Raw genomic sequence first — 20266 nt, 5'->3', positions numbered from 1 at the left:
TTTGCCAATTGGCCTGGACCCCTTTTACTGCCGACACGGAGCCCTGCCAATTCAATCACAACTGGTCTACCGACGTTATCCGCCCGAGGGGTTTCAACAGACTCTTACGTCGTGATGTCCCCTGAAGGCCCATTCGCTAGCCTGCTAGCCGCGGCCCACTAGCTGTCTAGTCCATATCGGACTGTTAGATGAAGAGGACCATCAGCCAATTTCTTGGGCTACAATACCTATTTTGCCAATTGGCCTGGACCCTTTTACTGCCAACACAGAGCCCTGCCAAACCTATATCTATCCTACCCTGCCTTTCAAAGGTCTTTAAAAGACAAGTTAACAAACAGATCACCGACCATTTTGAATCCCACCGTACCTTCTCCGCTATGCAATCTGGTTTCCGTGCTGGTCATGGGTGCACCTCAGCCATGCTCAAGGTCCTAAATGATATCATAACCGCCATCGATAAAAGACAATAATGTGCAGCTGTCTTCATCGACCTGGCCAAGGCTTTCGACTCTGTCAATCACCACATTCTTATCGGTAGACTCAACAGCCTTGGTTTCTCAAATGACTGCCTCGCCTGGTTCACCAACGACTTCTCAGACAAAGTTCAGTGTGACCTCTATGCAGACGACACCATTCTGTATACTTCTGGCCCTTCTTTGGACACTGTGTTAACTAACCCCCAGACGAGCTTCAATGCCATACAACTCTCCTTCCGTGGCCTCCAACTGCTCTTAAATGGAAGTAAAACTAAATGCATGCTCTTCAACCTATCGTTGCCCGCACCTGCCCGCCCGTCCAGCATCACTACTCTGGACGGTTCTGACTTAGAATATGTGGACAATTACAAATACAGAGGTGTCTGGTTCGACTGTAAACTCTCCTTCCAGACTCATTAAGCTTCTCCAATCCAAAATTAAATCTAGAATCGGCTTCCTATTTCGAATAAAAAGCATCCTTCACTCATGCTGCAAACATATCCTAGTAAAACTGACTATCCTATCGATCCTTAACTTCAGCAGTGTCATTTACAATATAGCCTCCAACACTCTACTCAGCAAATTCGATATAGTCTATCACAGTGCCATCCGTTTTGTCACCAAAGCCCCATATACTACCCACCTCTCCGACCTGTGTGCATTCATTGGCTGGCCCTCGCTTCATATTCGTTGCCAAAACCACTGGCTCCAGGTCATCTATAAGTCTTTGCTAGGTAAAGCCCCGCCATATCTCAGCTTACTGGTCACCATAGCATTACCCACCCGTAGCCCTCGCTCCAGCAGGTATATTTCACCGGTCACCCCCAAATCCTTTGGCCGCCTTTCCTTCCAGTTCTCTGCTGCCAATGACTGGAACGAATTGCAAAAATCACTGAAGCTGGAGACTCATATCTCCCTCACTAACTTTAAGCATCAGCTGTCAGAAAAGCTCACAGATCATTGCACCTGTACATAGCCCATCTGTAAATAGCCCATCCAACTACCTCATCCCCATATTGTTATTTTTTTTCTCCTTTGCACCCAAGTATCTTTACTTACACATTCATCTTCTGCACATCTATCACTCCAGTGTTTAATTGTAATTACTTCGCCACTGGGACGCTCTGGAAAAAGAGATTTCAAATCTCAATGAGCCCTTCCTGGTTAAAAAAAGTTTAAATAAATAAGCTAAGGACCCTGGGACTAAACACCTCCCTCTGCAACTGGATCCTGTACCCAAGAAAGCGAAGGTAACTGAACTAAATGACTATCGCCCATAGCATTCACTTCTGTCATCATGAAGTGCTTTGAGAAGCTAGATAAGGATCATATCTCCTCTACCTTACCCGAAACCCTAGACCCACAGCAATTCACATACCACCCCAATAGATCCACGGATGATGTAATCGCCATCGCACTGCACACTGCCCTATCCCATCTGGACAAGAGGAATTACTATGTAAGAACGCTGTTCATTGACTACGGTGCAGCCTTCAACACCATTGTACCCTCCAAGCTTAACATTAAGCTCGGGCCCTGGGTCTGAATCCTGCCCTGTACAACTGGGTCCAGGACATCCTGATGGGTCGACCCCAGGTGGTGAAGGTAGGCAACAATACTTCCGCTACGCTGATCCTCTACACAGGGGCCCCACAAGGGTGCGTGCTCATCCCCTACTGTAGTCACTGTTTACACATGACTGCGTGGCCACTCACGCCTCCAACTCAATCATTAAGTTTGCAGACGACACAACAGTAGTAGGTTTGATTACCAAGAACAACGAGACAGCATACAGTGAGGCGGTGACGGCCCTGGCGGAGTGGTGCCAGGAATATAACCTCTCCCTCAACGTCAACAAAACAAAATGAGCTGATCGTGGACTTCAGGAGAAAGCAGAGGGAGTACGCCCCTATCCACATTTATGAGCCGCAGTGGAGAAAGTGAAAAGCTTCAAGTTCCTCTGCCTACACTTCACTGACAATCTGAAATGGTCCACCCACACAGACAGTGTGATGAAGAAGGTGCAACAGTGCCTCTTCAACCTCAGTAGGGACCGTGGTGCGGTCAGTCCAACACATCACCGGGAGCACACTGCCTGCCCTCCAGGACTCTACAGCACCCGATGTCTCAGGAAGGCGAAGAAACTAATCAAAGGACCTCAACCACCTGAGACTTTTCACCCCGTTATCATCCAGAAGGCAAGGTCAGTACCGGTTCATCAAAGCTGGGACAGAGACACTGAAAAACAGCTTCTATCTCAAGGCCATCAGACTGCACCCTGCCCTGAACTTAGTCTCTGTCACTAGCAGGCTACCACCCAGTTACTCATCCCAGCACCTTAGAGGATGCTGCCCTATGTACAGTGCCTTCAGAAGTGTTCAGACCCCTTGACTGTTTCCACATTTTGTTAAGTTATAGCCTTATTCTAAAATGGATTAAATATATTTTAGGTGGTAGAGTGGCCCGACGGAAGCCACTCCTCAGTAGAAGGCACATTACAACCCGCTTGAAGTTTGGCAAAAGGCATGTAAAGATTCTCAGACTGTGAGAATCAAAATTTTGTGGTCTGATGAAACCAAGATGGAACTATTTGGCCTGAATCCAAGCGTCACGTCTGGAGGAAACCTGGCACCATCCCTACAGTGAAGCATGGTGGTGGCAGCATCATGCTGTGGGGATGTTTTTCAGTGGCAGGGACTGGGAAACTAGTCAGAATCGAGGGAAAGATGAACGGAGCAAAGTACAGAGAGATATTTGATGAAAACCTGTTCCAGAGTGTTCCGGACCTCAGACTGGGGCGGAGGTTCACCTTCCAACAGGACAACGACCCTGAGCACACAGTCAAGACAATGCAGTAGTGGCTTTGAGACAAGTCTCTGAATGTCCTTGAGTAGCCCAACCAGAGCCCGAAACATCTCTGGAGACCTGAAAATAGTTGTGTAGCAACGCTCCCCAACCAACCTGACAGAGCTTGAGAAGATCTGCATAGAAGAATGGGAGAACCTCCCCAAATACAGGTGTGCCAAGCTTGTAGCGTCATACCCAACAAGACTCAAGGCTGTAATCGCTGCCAAAGGTGCTTCAACAAAGTACTGAGTAGTTCAGTATTTTATTTTGATAATTTAGCAAACATTTCTAAAAAACTGTTTTGCTTTATCATTATGGGGTATTGTGTGTAGATTGATGAGGAAAAATAACAATTTAATCAATTTTGGAATATGGCTGTAACCTAACAAAATGTGGAAAAAGTCAAGGGGGATGAATACTTTCCATTCCTAATATTGAGTTGCACTCCCCTTTGCCCTCAGAACAGCCTCAATTCGTCAGGGCATGGACTCTACAAGGAGTTCCACAGGGATGCAGGCTCATGTTGACTCCAATGCTTACCACAGCTGTGTGAAGTTGGCTGCATGTCCTTTGGGTGATGGACCATTCCTGATGCACACGAGAAACTGTTTATCATGATAAAACCTAGCAACATTGCAGTTTTTGACACACTCAAACCAGTGCACGTGGCACATACCCCGTTCAAAGGCACTTCAATATTTTGTCTTGCCAATCGACCCGCTGAATGGCACACATACACAATCCATGTCACAATTGTCTCACGAATTAAAAAAAAAAATGCTGCCTGCTCCTCTTCATCTACACCAGCGTTTCTTAAAGTATGGCCTTGTTAATGGTGGTTCGCGACGTAAATGTATTTTTATTTCATTAATAACTGGAATTGATTTGGCCAAGTGCAACTGCACTCTCGGTTCATTGCGCTCTGTGCTTAGCAGTGATCTCTGTTCAGTTTGGCAGCTGCGAGTGAGAGTGAGAGAGGGAGATGCCCATGTGCTTCGCGGTTTACCGGATCTTTTTTTCTGCAGTTTTCTTGAAGATCGCTCCGCGTCACACGCTGCAACGTTGACGTTCAAGCCACTGACTTGTCATTTCCACGCGACATTACTCACCGCTGTCATGAATTGGACTCATGCTAGCCACAAGTTCTGACAGCTCAATCGTCATGAAACGCAAATATAGTGATGACTTTTTGTCTCTTTCATACAAACTTTGAGAATAACGAGGAGCGCCCACAATGTGTTTTGTGTGGGCAAGTGCTTAGTAATGAGTCTCTCAAAACGAACAAATGAATAAAACGACACGTCCTGACCAAACATCCAGGCACAACATAACGGTGCACTCAGGGAGTTCTTTCAGAACAGGGGAGAATGCTTCAGAAAACAGTGCTTCGAAAGTAGAAAAGTAAGTCAACTAGCTGGGCATTGTTGTAATTTTATAACAGTTGATGGATGATAAGCTGAAATGAGCGACTATTGTCTCTCATAGTAGTAGATTTGAGTTTCTCTTTCAAACAATCCCCTAAGCCTTGCAATTTACACAGCTAATAGCTAACGTTAGCCAAAGCAAGCTAACTAGTTACTGATAGTGCAACCCTAGAAACAGTGCAGATGAAAAATGATCAGGCCTACTGTACATTTTACTGTAGAAATGATTGTTGAAAACAAGTCTAGGTTGGAACTGTTGCTGTTAAAATACAAGTAATTTTTTTTATTCTGAACTGGAATAAACTGATTGAAGCAAGATGTTTTTGAGTTAAACACACACAGTTCTGGGTTGCTCATCTGCAGCAGGAAGCAGTCTCCTGCCTGACTGAGAAAGCAGTAGATGTTCTGATCCAGTTTGGCACCACATGCCTATGCAAATCAGGAAACAGTGTCAATTGACACTGTACAGAAACAGTGTCAATGCTGAGCATGACTTCAGAGTTGCACTGTTAAAAACTGAGCCCAGAATAGGAATGATTGTTGAAAACTTCAACCAGCCACACACCTCTCATTAGGACTGTGTGTATGTGTGTGTTTTCTGGTCTACATCTGTGTGATTTGATCAGTCTGTTTATTCCAGTTCAGAATTAAAAACATATGTATTTTAACAGTTTAACAGTTTCAACCTAGACTTTTTATCAACAATAATTTATACAGTAAGATGTACAGTAGGCCTGATAAATGTTTTTCTGTACTGTTACTTAGGGTTGCACAATCAAAAAGTGTGTGTGTGTGTGTGTGTTCTGTTATACATCTGTGTGATGTGATCAATCCGTGTATTCCAGTTCAGATTGAAATGATTTATTGCATTTTAACAGCAAGAGTTGTAAGAGTGTTTTTAGCGGGGAAAAATAAACATGAAAAGATATTTATGGGTATTTCATTGTTATTTGTTTTCGTCTATGTTGCATTTTTTTTTAGGCATAAGGGCAATGAAATGTATCGATATTTACATATAGTTAAATATTTTCCTAAGCTTGAGTCCCAGGAAAACACTGAAAAAGGCTGAAAAAGTTTAAGAAACCCTGATCTCCACTGATTGAAGTAGATTTAACAAGTGACATCAATAAGAGACCATAGCTTTCACCTGGATTCAGCTGGCAGTCTGTGTCATGGGAAGAGCTGGCAGTCTGTTTCTGTGTCATGGGAAGAGCAGGTGTCCCTAATGTTTTGTATATTCAGTGTTTTACGAAGTGGTTATTATAATTTCACATGTACAAAATAACTGTCAGGACAGGATTGTCAGGAAAATGTCACCATTGTCATATTTCACTGGTGGGAAGAAACCACACCTGTTCCCCATGACTCGAAACTGGTGGGCAGGCTAATGGGAAGGGAAACTATCTGTGGTCTCCATTTACTATAGGGCCAGGCCAGCCAAGACAGGAGCTTTCAGGTTGAACCACTCTGAACTAGCATCACACAGGGTGATGCTTCCATGTTGCAAGTCCACAGACATGCAGTTCACATGCTACTGCTAGTCTATTGATAGTTTGTTGAGCACCTATAGATGGACTATCCAACTAAAGTGCAGTCCAGATTAAATCTAATGTTATTGGTCGTTTACACATATTTTGCACATGTTATTGCAGGTGTAGCGAAATGCTTGTGTTCCTAGTTCCAACAGTGCAATATTATTGACCAATGCACAACAATACACAGAATTCTAAAAGTAAAAGAATGGAATTAAGAAATATACAAATATTAGGACGAGCAATGTATACATATATAGAGTATACATATATTTATATATATATATTGAATAGGATGGCCTTGACTAGAATACAGTATTATAAACTCAGCAAAAAAAGAATCATCCCTTTTTCAGGACCCTGTCTTTCAAAGATAATTCGTAAAAATCCAAATAACTTCACAGATCTTCATTGTAAAGGGTTGTTTCCCATGCTTGTTCAATGAACCATAAACAAATAATAAACATGCACCTGTGGAAGGGTCGTTAAGGCACTAACAGTTTAAGGATGGTAGGCAATTAGGGTCACAGTTATGAAAACTTAGGACACTAAAGAGGCCTTTCTACTGACTTAAAAACACCAAAAGAAAGATGCCCAGGGTACCTGCTCATCTGCGTGAATGTGCCTTAGGCATGCTGCAAGGAGGCAATGAGGACTGCAGATGTGGCCAGGGCAATAAATTGCAAGTCAGGAAGACATGACGGACAGCTGATCGTCCTCACAGTGGCAGACCACGTCTAACAACACCTGCACAGGATCGGTACATCCGAACATCACACCTGCGGGACAGGTACAGGATGGCAACAACATCTGCCCGAGTTACACTAGGAACGCACAATCCCTCCATCAGTGCTCAGACTGTCCGCAATAGGCTGAGAGAGGCTAGACTGAGGGCTTGTAGGCCTCCTGTTGTAAGGCAAGTCCTCACCAGACATCACCGGCAACAACGTCGCCTATGGGCACAAACCCATTGTCACTGGACCAGACAGGACTGGCAAAAAGTGCTCTTCACTGATGAGTCGCGGTTTTGTCTCACCAGGGGTGACGGTCGGATTCGCTTTCATCGTCAAAGGAATGAGCGTTACACCAATGTATGTACTCTGGAGCGGGATCGAATTGGAGGTGGAGGGTCTGTCATGATCTGGGGCGGTGTGTCACAGCATCATCGACTGAGCTTGTTGTCATTGCAGGCAATCTCAAAGCTGTGCATTACAGGGAAGACATTCTCCCCCCTCATGTGATACCCTTCCTGACATGACCCTCCAGCATGACAATGCCACCGGCCATACAGCTCATTCTGTGCGTGATTCTGCCATGGCCAGCAAAGAGCCCGGATCTCAATCCCATTGAGCACGTCTGGGATCTGTTGGATCAGAGGGTGTTTCTTTTGATTTTAACCCCCCCTTTGTTCAGGGACACATTGTTCAATTTATTTTAGTCACATGTCTGTGGAACTTGTTCAGTTTATGTCTCAGTTGTTAAGTCTTGTGTTCATACAAATATTTACACATGTTAGGTTTGCTGAAAATAAACGCAGTTGACAGTGAGAGGACATTTATTTTTGCTGAGTTTACATATGAAATGAGTAAAACAGTATGCACACATTTTTAAAGTGACAAATTGTCCTTTATTAAAGTGACCAGTGATTCCATGTCTATTTAATTAGGGCAGCAGCCTCTAAGGTGCAGGGTTGAGTAACCAGGTGGCAGTCTGATGGCCTTGAGATAGAAGCTGTTTTTCAATCTCTCTGTCCCAGCGTTGATGCACCTGTACTGACCTCGCCTTCTGGATGATAGCGGGATGAACAGGCCATGGCTCGGATGTCTGAGGTCCTTGATGATCTTGGAGATGTCCTGGAGCGCAGGCAATGTATCCCCGGTGATGTGTTGGGCATACCACACCACCCCCGTAGAGCCCTGTGGTTGAGGATGGTGCAGTTGCCATACCAGGCGGGGATACAGCCCGACAGGATTCTCTCAGTGGTGCATCTGTAAAAGTTTGTGAGGGTCTTAGGAGCCAAGCTGAGTTTCTTCAGCCTCCTGAGGTTGAAGAGGCGCTGTTGCACTTTCTTCACCACTCTGTGTCGTTACACACTAACTGTGTGGGAGAACCATTTCAAATTGTCAGTGCTGTGTACGCAGAGGAACTTGAAGCGTTTCACCTTCTCCACTGCACCCCGTTGATGTGGATTGGGGCGTGCTCCCTCTGCTGTCCCTAAATTTCGAAATAGTCTCCTTCGTTTCGATGATGTTGAGGGAGATGGACAATGCTCATTAAAACACCAGATATAACATTACAGAAACATACTGGCTAAGATGGCGCCGGAGAAGAACGCTGACGTTTTACGTGTCCCCATCCAATCGTGTTTTTTGTTTGTTTCTTTGCATTGTTTGTAAACTTATTTTTTTACTTATTTTGTACACAATGTTTCCGCTACCGTCTCTTATGACAGAAAATAACTTCCGGACATCAGGACTGCAATTACTCACCATGGACTGGCAAAATCCTTTTTCTCCTTTAACGAGTCTGACGAGCTCAACGTGAATGATTTACTGCTCTTCAGGGAACAGGCCCAGATCCCTGCGATTTGAGTGAAGAGAAGGCGGAGAAATATGGGCCAAAGGGCAGGCTTCCTTCTGAGAATTTGTAGGCAAACGAATAAACCCCCACTTCCTTCCATTCTGCTAGCAAACGTGCAATCTTTGGAAAATAAAATAGACGACCTACGTGGAAGATTAAACTACCAACGGGACATTCAAAACTGTCATATCTTATGCTTCACAGAGTCGTGGTTGAACGACGACACTATCAACTGGCTGGCAACTATCAAGCCAACTATCAACTGGCTGGCTGGTTATACGCCGTACCAGCAGGATAGAACATCGGCGTCTGGTAATGTATGGCGGACTATGTATTTTTGCAAATAACAGTTGGTGCACGATATCTAAGGATGTCCTGAGCTATTGCCCGCCTAAGATAGAGTATCTCATGATAAGCTGTAGACAACACTGTCTAACTAGAGTGTTTTCATCTGTATTTTTCATAGCTGTTTACAAACCCCCACAGACTGAGGCTGGCACTAGACCGCATTGAATGAGCTGTATTCCTCCATAAATAAACAAGAAAACGCTCACACAGAGGCGGCGCTCCTAGTAGCCGGGGACTTTAATGCAGCGAAACTTAAATATGTTTCACCAATTTTCTATCAGCATGTTAAATGTGCAACCAAAAAAACTCAGGACCACCTTTACTCCTCAGACAGAGATGCATACAAAGCTCTCCCTCTCCCTCCATTTGGCAAATCTGACCTTAATTCTATCCTCCTGATTCCTGCTTACAAGCAAAAATTAAAGCAGGAAGCACCAGTGACTCAATCAATAAGAAAGTGGTCAGATGAAGCAGATGCTAAGCTACAGGACTGTTTTGCTAGCACAGACTGGAATATGTTCAGGGATTCCTCCGATGGCATTGAGGAGTACACCACATCAGTCATTGGCTTCATCAATAAATGCATGGATGATGTCATACCCACAGTGACCATAAGTACATACCCCAACCAGAAGTCATGGATTACAGGCAACATCCGCACTGAGCTAACGGCTAGAGCTGTCGCTTTCAAGGAGTGGGACTCTAACCCGGAAGCTTACAAGAAATACTGCTATGCCCTCCGACATACCATCAAACAGGAAAAGTGTCAATACAGGACTAAGATCGAATCGCACTATATTGGCTCTGATGCTCGTCAGATGTGGCAGGGCTTGCAAACCATTACAGAAAACAAAGGGAAGCAGAGCCGAGAGCTGCCCAGTGACACAAGCCTACCAGACGAGCTAAACTATTTCTATGCTCGCTTTGAGGAAAATAACACTGAAACAGGCATGAGAGCATCAGCTGTTCTGGAAGACTGTGTGATCACGCTCTCCACAGCCGATGTGAGAATGACCTTTAAACATGTCAACATACACAAGGCCACAGGGCCAGACGGATTCAGGACGTGTACTCTGAGCATGCGCTGACCAACTGGCAAGTGTCTTCACTGACATTTTCAACCTCTCCCTGTTCGAGTCTGTAATACCAACGTGTTTTAAGCAGACCACCATAGTCCCTGTGCCCAAGAACACTAAGGTAACCTGCCTAAATGACTCCCGACCCATAGCACTCACGTCTATAGCCATGAAGTGCTTTGAAAGGCTGGTAATGGCTCACATCAACACCATTATCCCAGAAGCACTAGACCCACTCCAATTTGCATACCGCCCCAACAGATCCACAGATGATGCAATCTCTATTGCACTCCACACTACAAAAGGAAAACCTACGTGAGAATGCTATTCATTGACTACAGCTCAGTGTTCAACACCATAGTGCCCTAAAAGCTCATCAATAAGCTAAGGACCCTGGGACTAAACATCGCCCTCTGCAACTGTATCCTGGACTTCCAGACGGTCCGCCCCCAGGTGGTAAGGGTAGGTAACAACACATCCGCCATGCTGATCCTCAACACAGGGGCCCCTCAGGGGTGCGTGCTCAGTCCCCTCCTGTACTCCCTGCTCACGCATGACTGCACGGCCAGGCACGAGTCCAACACCATCATTACATTTGCCGATGACACAACAGTGCCTGATCACCGACAATGACGAGACAGCCTATAGGGAGTAGGTCAGAGACCTGACCGTGTGGTGCCAGGACAACAACCTCTCCCTCAACGTGTTCAAGACAAAGGAACTAATTGTGGACTACAGAAAAAAGAGGACAGAGCACGTCCCCATTCTCATCGACGGGGCTGTAGTGGAGCAGTTTGAGAGCTCAAAGTTTTTTGGTGTCCACATCACCAACAAACTAACATTGTCCAAGCACACCAAGACAGTTGTGAAGAGGGCACGACAAAACCTATTCCCCCTCAGGAGACTGAAAGATTTGGCATGGGTCCTCAGATCCTCAAAAGGTTCTACAGCTGCACCATCGAGAGCATCCTGACTTGTTGCATCACTGCCTGGTATGGCAACTGCTCGGTCTCCGACCGCAAGGCACTACAGAGGGTAGCGTGTGTGGCTCATTACATCACTGGGGCCAAGATTCCTGCCATCCAAGACCTCTATACCAGGCAGTGTCAGAGGAAGGGCCAAAAAATTGTCAAAGACTCCAGCCACCTTATTCATAGACTGTTCTCTCTGCTACCGCACGGCAAGCGATACCGGAGCGTCAAGTCTAGGTCCAAGAGGTGTCTAAACAGCTTCTAACCTCAAGCCTTAAGACTCCTGAACATCTAACCAAATGGCTACCCAGACTATTTGCATTTATCCCCCCTTTTTACACCACTGCTACTCTCTGTTGTTATCATCTACGCGTAGTCACTTTAATAACTACCTCAGTACATATTACCTCAATTACCTTGACTAACCGGTTCCCCGCACATTGACTCTGTACCCGTACCACCCTGTATATAGTCTCGCTATTGTTATTTTTACTGCTGCTCTTTAATTACTTGTTACTTTATTTTCTTATTCTTATTTTTTTCAACTGCATTGTTGGATAAGGGCTCGTAACTAAGCATTTCACTGTTATATTCGGTGACTAATACAATTTGATTTGATTTGAACATGAATTTAGATAGCAGGAATTAGACCGTTCTGTTCACTGAAGTGTGAGTAAAGATGAGGGTCCTGTTTTTTCTCTCTCTCGCTGTCCAGAGTTTCGGTCCTTGCGAGTGACTTCCCTCACACTTCAACCACACTACTTTCACTGTGGGCCCTCAAAACCAAAACCACGGATGATTTGGTGTGAATTAAAAAGTCCAATCCCTCCCACCTCTTCCAATCACTCTCCCTCAATCTCTTGGCTAAAATAAAAGGTTATTTATTTCATATTTGAACTAGACTTTCTTGTAGAATTACCCAGTTACATGACCTTACATGAACCACAGCCGTTTGACTCATGTAAACTCATATTGTTCTTGTAAAAGCCACAGTGTTTGGGTCTGACCCCCAGTCAGTGAGTGTGTGTGTGAGTCTTTGCATGTGTGTGTGGGGGGCCACTAGCACGACTCTAAGGGCTTGACATTTGAGGAGACATGCGAAAACGTGACTCCCCCACCTACACGCTCTGTAATAACCCGGTTACGTCAGTAACTCATACACACACAGACAAAAGGTCTGACTCCTCACACATACACACACTAATCAATTTACTGTAAACCGATCCCATTTGGAACATCCCCCAAAAACAGTATTACTGACTCAAAAAGAAAGAGTTACAGACTCTCCAGAAATTACTGAATGTCTTGAAGAAAAAACGACCAATCTATGATGATGGAGCATGAGAGGATTTAACTGAAATTCGAACATACTTGACATAAATACACCTTATCTAATATTTTGTTTTTATTTTCCACATTATCTAATGATATCCAGAGCTAGTCTACATTGCAGAGCATGAGTGAAGTCAAGATAGCATTTAGTAGATTATTAAACAAAGAGAGAGGGGCTTGAAATACAACAGCAGCAATTCACAAGTTTTGCCATGGTACCCCCCCCCCCCCCCCTCCCTTCGCAGGAAGCAGAGTCTAACGTTTCAGTATTTCCATCTATGAGCTGTTATTCAGCTCTCACCTCACCAAAGGCTTCTGAGCAGTGGAGAGAGACCAGAAAGCAGTCCCACCATCAACCATTAGTCCTTACACAGAAACGAAACTATCATGAAGGCGTGGGCTCTAACCAATGACTGTTAATAATGCCAATTACTCAAAGAGAAACATATCATAATAACATAATAACGATTGCCTTAGAAAACAAGAAACAAAGGCAATGACAAATTACCTGATACTATGAAATTATGTGATAAAATGCCTGGGTATTCTTTGTTACAACATGTTTTCTTGATTCATAAAATCCCAATGTAATAAAACTGTGAATTATGTAAGCTACTAAATTTAGTTCATATGTAATTGCCATTCTTGAATGTAATTTATTAGAAACTATCATATAAATTGCTGACCTAAATAACGTAACCAAAAATAGGTATCTGAGTTTTTTATTTGCTGAAAATAGTGACCTTATGGTTTTACTGGGGGGAAAAAACAAGGATTGCAAACAAAAGAAAATGAAGGTGGTACAGATAAATCAGATTTTGTTCAAATTTAGTTTGTACCTTACTGACCTCTGCTGGACATGACAAACGATCTCTGCTGGAGATCAAAGCGGTCAAAGCTGAGAAACTCATGTTTTTTTATTTTACGAAATACTTCCCTAAGTGTTTGTAAAAATTACTTGAACATCCAAAAATGTATTCTAGGGGAACACGTGTGTGTGTACAGCATGTCTGTGTATGTGTAGGAAGAAAGGCATCTTACTGGGTGGCTTGTGTATAATTTTAATACCTCCATGGGTGGTCAAAACAGCAGTAAAACACTTGGCAAATTAAAGAGCTGCATGGGGACATGCTTTTTACCCTGTGGTATCCGCCATCTGGACTAGACTGGACTCTCAGTTTAACCACATGAATGATAGGTGAGCGAGAGAGAGAGAGAGAGAGATGGGGGGGCTGTCATTAAGTGAGATTATACTTCAGTTACAGGAACTGTAGGTTAAACAATAAACAAAACTCCCAGATCTGTTATAGCTGAAAACCAAGTAGCCAAGTGTCTGAACTGCAGGCGTAGGCTACACCAGCCACACACACACACACGTACAATAGACCTACAGCAAAAGAAGAGGGAGGTCTGGACCTCTTCATGTTGGATAACTAGACACTCAAACTCAAGGTACAGCTGGAAGTCCTCTCAGTGTCTATAATAGATTATCAGTGTTTCAGGAAAGTCAGGACAACCAAACCAAAACAACCCCTGGGACCATGGATCTGTCTCTGTCACATGTAGGATGTACCTTCTTCCAAGCACACTCCCGAACACACTCATGTACACAAATATAAAAGTACAGATACACACAAATGTTCACCATTCGGGCTCAGTCTAGCCAACTGGATCTCCATTTAGTTTTGTTGAGCCAGGATCTCCATTTAGGATGTTTTGATCCTGGATTGCCATTTAGCTGTGTTGATCCCAAATTATCATTATGGCTTTATAATTATGGCATTATAATACATACCTACATGTACCCCTTGGATGAATGAGAATGTGTGTGTCTGAACACTTGTGTCACTGACCTCTGTCTGTTTAGGATCGATGAAAAGCGAGACACTTCTCACTGTTTCGTGTCCAGGGTGCTGAAAAAATGGTCAATCCCCTCTAACCCCAGAACAGTCTGTTTGACCCCCATCTGACATTACATACCCCCCTGGCAACACCTACCAGTCAATCACAGATGTCCTGCTCCCAGGAAGCAGTGGCGGATGGGTAATGTCATTATATTGTAATTATACTATATTGTAATTACTTTGCCACCATGGCATATTTATTGCGTTACCTCCCTTATCTTACCTCATTTGCACACACTGTATATAGACTTTTTCTAATGTATTATTGACTGTATGTTTGTTTATTCCATGTGTAACTCTGTGTTGTTGTATGTGTCGAACTGCTTTGCTTTATATTGGCCAGGTCACAGTTGTAAATGAGAACGTGTCCTCAACTAGCCTACCTGGTTAAATAAAGGTGTTCTCAACTATCCTACCTGGTTAAATAAAGGTGTTCTCAACTAGCCTACCTGGTTAAATAAACGTGTTCTCAACTAGCCTACCTGGTTAAATAAAGGTGTTCTCAACTAGCCTACCTGGTTAAATAAACGTGTTCTCAACTAGCCTACCTGGTTAAATAAAGGTGTTCTCAACTAGCCTACCTGGTTAAATAAAGGTGTTCTCAACTAGCCTACCTGGTTAAATAAACGTGTTCTCAACTAGCCTACCTGGTTAAATAAAGGTGTTCTCAACTAGCCTACCTGGTTAAATAAAGGTGTTCTCAACTAGCCTACCTGGTTAAATAAACGTGTTCTCAACTAGCCTACCTGGTTAAATAAACGTGTTCTCAACTAGCCTACCTGGTTAAAGAAACGTGTTCTCAACTAGCCTACCTGGTTAAATAAACGTGTTCTCAACTAGCCTACCTGGTTAAATAAACGTGTTCTCAACTATCCTACCTGGTTAAATAAACGTGTTCTCAACTAGCCTACCTGGTTAAATAAACGTGTTCTCAACTAGCCTACCTGGTTAAATAAACGTGTTCTCAACTATCCTACCTGGTTAAATAAACGTGTTCTCAACTAGCCTACCTGGTTAAATAAACGTGTTCTCAACTAGCCTACCTGGTTAAATAAACGTGTTCTCAACTAGCCTACCTGGTTAAATAAAGGTGAAATACATTTTTTATTTTTTATTAAAATGTGAGCTGTTTGACATCACTGCAGTGGTTATCGAATTGATATTTAACTTAAAGTACCTGTAAAAGTACCTTTTTTGCCTGTAGGTCAAGCTCTGAGTGGCATGAGAATAGTCTCTGCCACTTTATTATGAAGTCACTAAAAATGGGTAAAAAAACGTTATCGGCACAATTAATCAGTTGCATTGTTATGTAGACGCTGATTATTTATCTGACCCTCCTCAGATAACAATGAAAGCAAACCACTACACTGCAACGGCAGGAAAGCAGTCACAGTTGTCGGATGATAATAAGAAACAGTAAAGTAATGGGAAACATGACCACAGGCCTGCGTGTATACAGATGTAATGATAGTAAATCAGAACAATACTCTAGACCGGTCTACCTGGCAGTGAGAGGTGCAGACTGGGTCTGGCTCCTGCCTGTTTAGGGCTTGGAAGGGGATGGTATGGGGGGTTTGGAGGAGGAGAAGGATGTCTCTCTAAACACTATGGGATAAATATGTGGGTCGATTGAGGCCAGTGGAGAGCTTGGAGAGAGTTACTGGGTGATATCAGAAATGAATTCATCTACATCAATTAACCAATAAATAAATAAATAAAATGTATTTTTAAATCCCTTTTTACATCAGCAGATGTCACAAAGTTCTATACAGAAACCCAGCCTAAAACCCCTCTTTGGATAGTAGGAAAATTGACAGAATATTACTTCAAACTCCAGATGCACTACTGAAGGAATTTAGACAGACACAGAGAAAATGATTGTCTCAACAATGAATAATGAAATCAATACCTGAACCCTACATCGACTCTACCTTTTATTTGGTCAGAAAGTATTTCATCCTGCTTTTGTTTAACTCAAGACTATTAGAGAATAATAATGGTGCAGTACACATTACCGCCAGCAGGGAGTGATACAGTATGTCATTAGTCAGTTGTAGTAAAAGAGACAACTGTACTACTTAAGTTTTTTGGGGGAGTATCTGTACCTTTCTTTACTAATGATATTTTTGACTACTTTTACTTTACTACATTCCTAAAGAAAATAATGTACTTTTAACTCTTAATTTTCCCTGACACCCAAAAGTACTTGTTACATTTTGAATGCTTAGCAGGACAGGAAAATTGGCCAATTCACACTCTTAAAGAGAACATCCCTGGTCATTACTACTGCATCTGATCTGTCAGACTCACTAAACACAAATGCTTAATTTGTGAAAGATGTCTGAGTGTTGAAGTGTGCCCCTGGCTATCGGTAAATAAATTTAAAAAAAGTAAATGTGTCATCTGGTTTGCTTAATATAAGGAATGTGAAATGATTTATACTTTTACTTTTGATACTAAAATATATTTTAGGAATTACATTTACTTTTGATACTTAAGTATATTTAAAACCAAATACTTTTAGACTTTTCCTCAAGTAGTATTTTACTGGGTGACTTTCACTTTTACTTGAGTCATTTTCAATTATTTAAGGTATCTTTACTTTTACTCAAGTATGACAATTTGTTACTTTTTCCACCACTGGAAACAAGGACCCCTGGAGCAGAATGACCCCCATGAGTGCCTACGCTGCGACCGACAGAGCCCCACGATAAACGCATTTACACAGCCTCTGATCTCTGCTAGTGACCCATAGCCCTGCCTCTACTAACACCCTGACCTCCAACACACACAAGTGCACAAGTACGTACACACAGTACTGTAGTTATGGTAGTAATATAACTAACACCTCCAATAAAATCATACTGTAACATTTATATTCAAATGTCTAATTTCTAATATAAATTCTTAAATTAATCATCTTAGTTTTTTCTTCAAATAAACATCTCTTTAAAGTAAGCTGTCCACTTACATATAAACGCATCACAGACATTAGCATCTGACACTTGAAATACATTTTTGGCCAATGGTTGTGTATTTGTTCTTGGTCCACGAGTCAAGTAAAACCAATCACACGTGACCATGAAGCATCGAGAGAAAGAAAGGACCAAGAAATCAATCAAGAGACGATGTTCTCCTGTCAACACTACAGCTCTGTTCAGGGCCATATTTGACATACTTGACATTTTGCGAGCAGAAAATCCCAACCCAACAACTTCACTGGACTGATTAATCATTTTTTAAAATGTGTAATAACCACAGAAATACCTACGACTACTACCTTTCTGTTCCTCTGTGTTTAAGAGTGTGTTTTAGAGTATGTGTGTGTGTGTGTGTGGTGGGGGGTCAGAGTGACAGCTTGCGCACTGTGTTGCGTGAGAGGGCCTTGGGCCGAGCTCAGACTCTGTGTGGTCTGGCTGTGTGGTCTCCAGCTGACGGGCAGGCTAGGGAGGAGGATGGGAGAGGGGAAGAACCCCAGTGTGTGTGAGTGTGTGTTTACTTTATCCAGAGCCCGGCCCAGGCACTCGGCAGCCTCAGCCCCAGTGGAGAGCCCTGCTTTCAGCCACTCAGCAGCAGCAGCAGCCCCTGGTCCTGGCACTGCTTTAGTACAGAGGATAAATATACAGAGTCCTACACACATACTGCCGCCATTCTCACATGGCTCTTCTCAACATAGCTTTCAGTCCTGGATCTACAGGGCCTATGGGCAGAGGTTTTGGAGGGAGCATATACACTACAGTATAATACCGTGGACCTCTGGTTATAAGAGAGATATGGGGTAGAATCTGAAGAAGTTAGTTCGCTGTGTTACAGTAATGCACTGTATACTAAACAAGGCCAGTCAATGACCCAATATAGAACCCTTCATTTAAAAAAAAAAATGTCCTTCTAAATGTTGTTAGTGAAAAACACTCGTTCCTAATAGGGCTGAGGAGGTCACTTGTCAAGCAAGTAACTGTCGATCTCACAGTAACTGACCGTTAACTAACAAAAACATATAGCATCCCCTGGCTTCCACACATAGCCTACAAGCCACTGATGCAGACCTTTGGAACATTTACATTTTAAAAAGTCTAATAAATGAATTTAATATAGTATACACTATCACAATAAATCCATCATTTATTTTAGACAGGTCTAAAGAAACATGATATGAAGAAAATGTAGTCTATTTCAGAAGAACAGAATAGCATACTCTGAGTTGTGCTTATGTTAGGCCCTGACCTTCATATGTCAAATGTCTGTGGGCTACACTGTTTCATTTAGCAGACAAGATGTGCTTAGAATTCTGTGGCATCATTGAATAATATTTTATAGTATGAAGAACACAATACAAATAAAATATAAATAATATTTTCTCCAAACAATTTCTGAGGGATTACATACAGTTGAAGTCGGAGGTTTACATACACTTTAGCCAAATACATTTAAACTCAGTTTTTCACAATTCCTGACATTCAATCCGAGTAAGAATTCCCTGTCTTAGGTCAGTTAGGATCACCACTTTATTTTAAGATTGTGAAATATCAGAATAATAGTAGAGAGAATGAAAAATTTCAGCTTTTATTTCTTTCATCACATTCCCATTGGGTCAGAAGTTTACATACACTCAATTAGTATTTGGTAGCATTGCCTTTAAATTGTTTAACTTGGGTCAAAAGTTTTGGGTGGCCTTCTACAAGCTTCCCACAATATGTTGGGTGAATTTTGGCCCGTTCCTCCTGACAGAGCTGGTGTAACCGAGTCAGGTTTGTAGGCCTCCTTGCTCGCTCATGCTTTTTCAATTCGGCCCACAAATTTTCTATAGGTTTGAGGCCCGGGCTTTGTGATGGCCACTCCAATACCTTGACTTTGTTGTCCTTAGGCAATTTTGCCACAACTTTGGAAGTATGCTTGGGGTCATTGTCCATTTGGAAGACCCATTTATGAACAAGCTTCAACTTCCTGACTGATGTCTTGAGATGTTGCTTCAATATATTCACATAATTTCCTCATTATGCCATCTATTTTGTGAAGTGCACCAGTCCCTCCTGCAGCAAAGCACCCCCACAACATGATGCTGCCACCCCCGTGCTTCACGGTTGGAATGGTGTTCTTCCGCTTGCAAGCCGCCCCCTTTTTCCTCCAAACATAATGATGGTCATTTTGGCCAAAAAGTTATATTTTTGTTTCATCAGACCAGAGGACATTTCTCCAAAAAGTATGATATTTGTCCCCATGTGCAGTTGCAATCCGTCGTCTGGCTTTTTTATGGTGGTTTTGGAGCGATGGTTTCTTCCTTGCTGAGCGGCCTTTCAGGTTATGTCGATATAGGACTCGTTTTACTGTGGATATAGATACTTTTGTACCTGTTTCCTCCACCATCTTCACAAGGTCCTTTGCTGTTGTTCTGGGATTGATTTGCACCTTTCGCACCAAAGTGCGTTCATCTTTAGGACACAGAATGCGTCTCGTTCCTGAGCGGTATGACGGCTGTGTGGTCCCATGGTGTTTATACTTGCATACTATTGTTTGTGCAGATGAACGTGTTACCTTCCGGCGTTTGGAAATTGCTCCCAAGGATGTACCAGACTTGTAGAGGTCTACATTTTTTTTCTGAGGTCTTGGCTGATTTCTTTTGATTTTCCCATGATGTCAAGCAAAGAGCCACTGAATTTGAAGGTAGGCCTTGAAATACATCCACAGGTACATCTCCAATTGACTCAAATGAAATCAATTAGCCTATCAGAAGCTTCTAAAGCCATTACATAATTTTCTGGAATTTTCCAAGCTGTTT

The 20266-nt window shown here is 42.9% G+C and overlaps 1 long non-coding RNA gene across 1 annotated transcript in view; it reads left to right on the top strand.

The window, feature by feature from the left end:
- The first annotated feature begins 4340 nt into the window (after window positions 1-4340).
- LOC135563027 (uncharacterized) overlaps window positions 4341-20266 on the top strand; it is a 30425-nt gene continuing 14499 nt past the window's right edge. The window contains exons 1-2 of the long non-coding RNA XR_010460215.1: window positions 4341-4724; window positions 9064-9171. This is a non-coding gene — a long non-coding RNA (uncharacterized LOC135563027). The remainder of the gene's footprint in view (window positions 4725-9063; window positions 9172-20266) is intronic.

The sequence above is a fragment of the Oncorhynchus nerka genome, linkage group LG20, assembly GCF_034236695.1.
Source record: "Oncorhynchus nerka isolate Pitt River linkage group LG20, Oner_Uvic_2.0, whole genome shotgun sequence".
NCBI classification, from domain to species: domain Eukaryota; kingdom Metazoa; phylum Chordata; class Actinopteri; order Salmoniformes; family Salmonidae; genus Oncorhynchus; species Oncorhynchus nerka.
The sequence above is the reverse complement of the archived record's forward strand: the minus strand, read 5'-3'. Positions and strand labels throughout refer to the sequence as shown.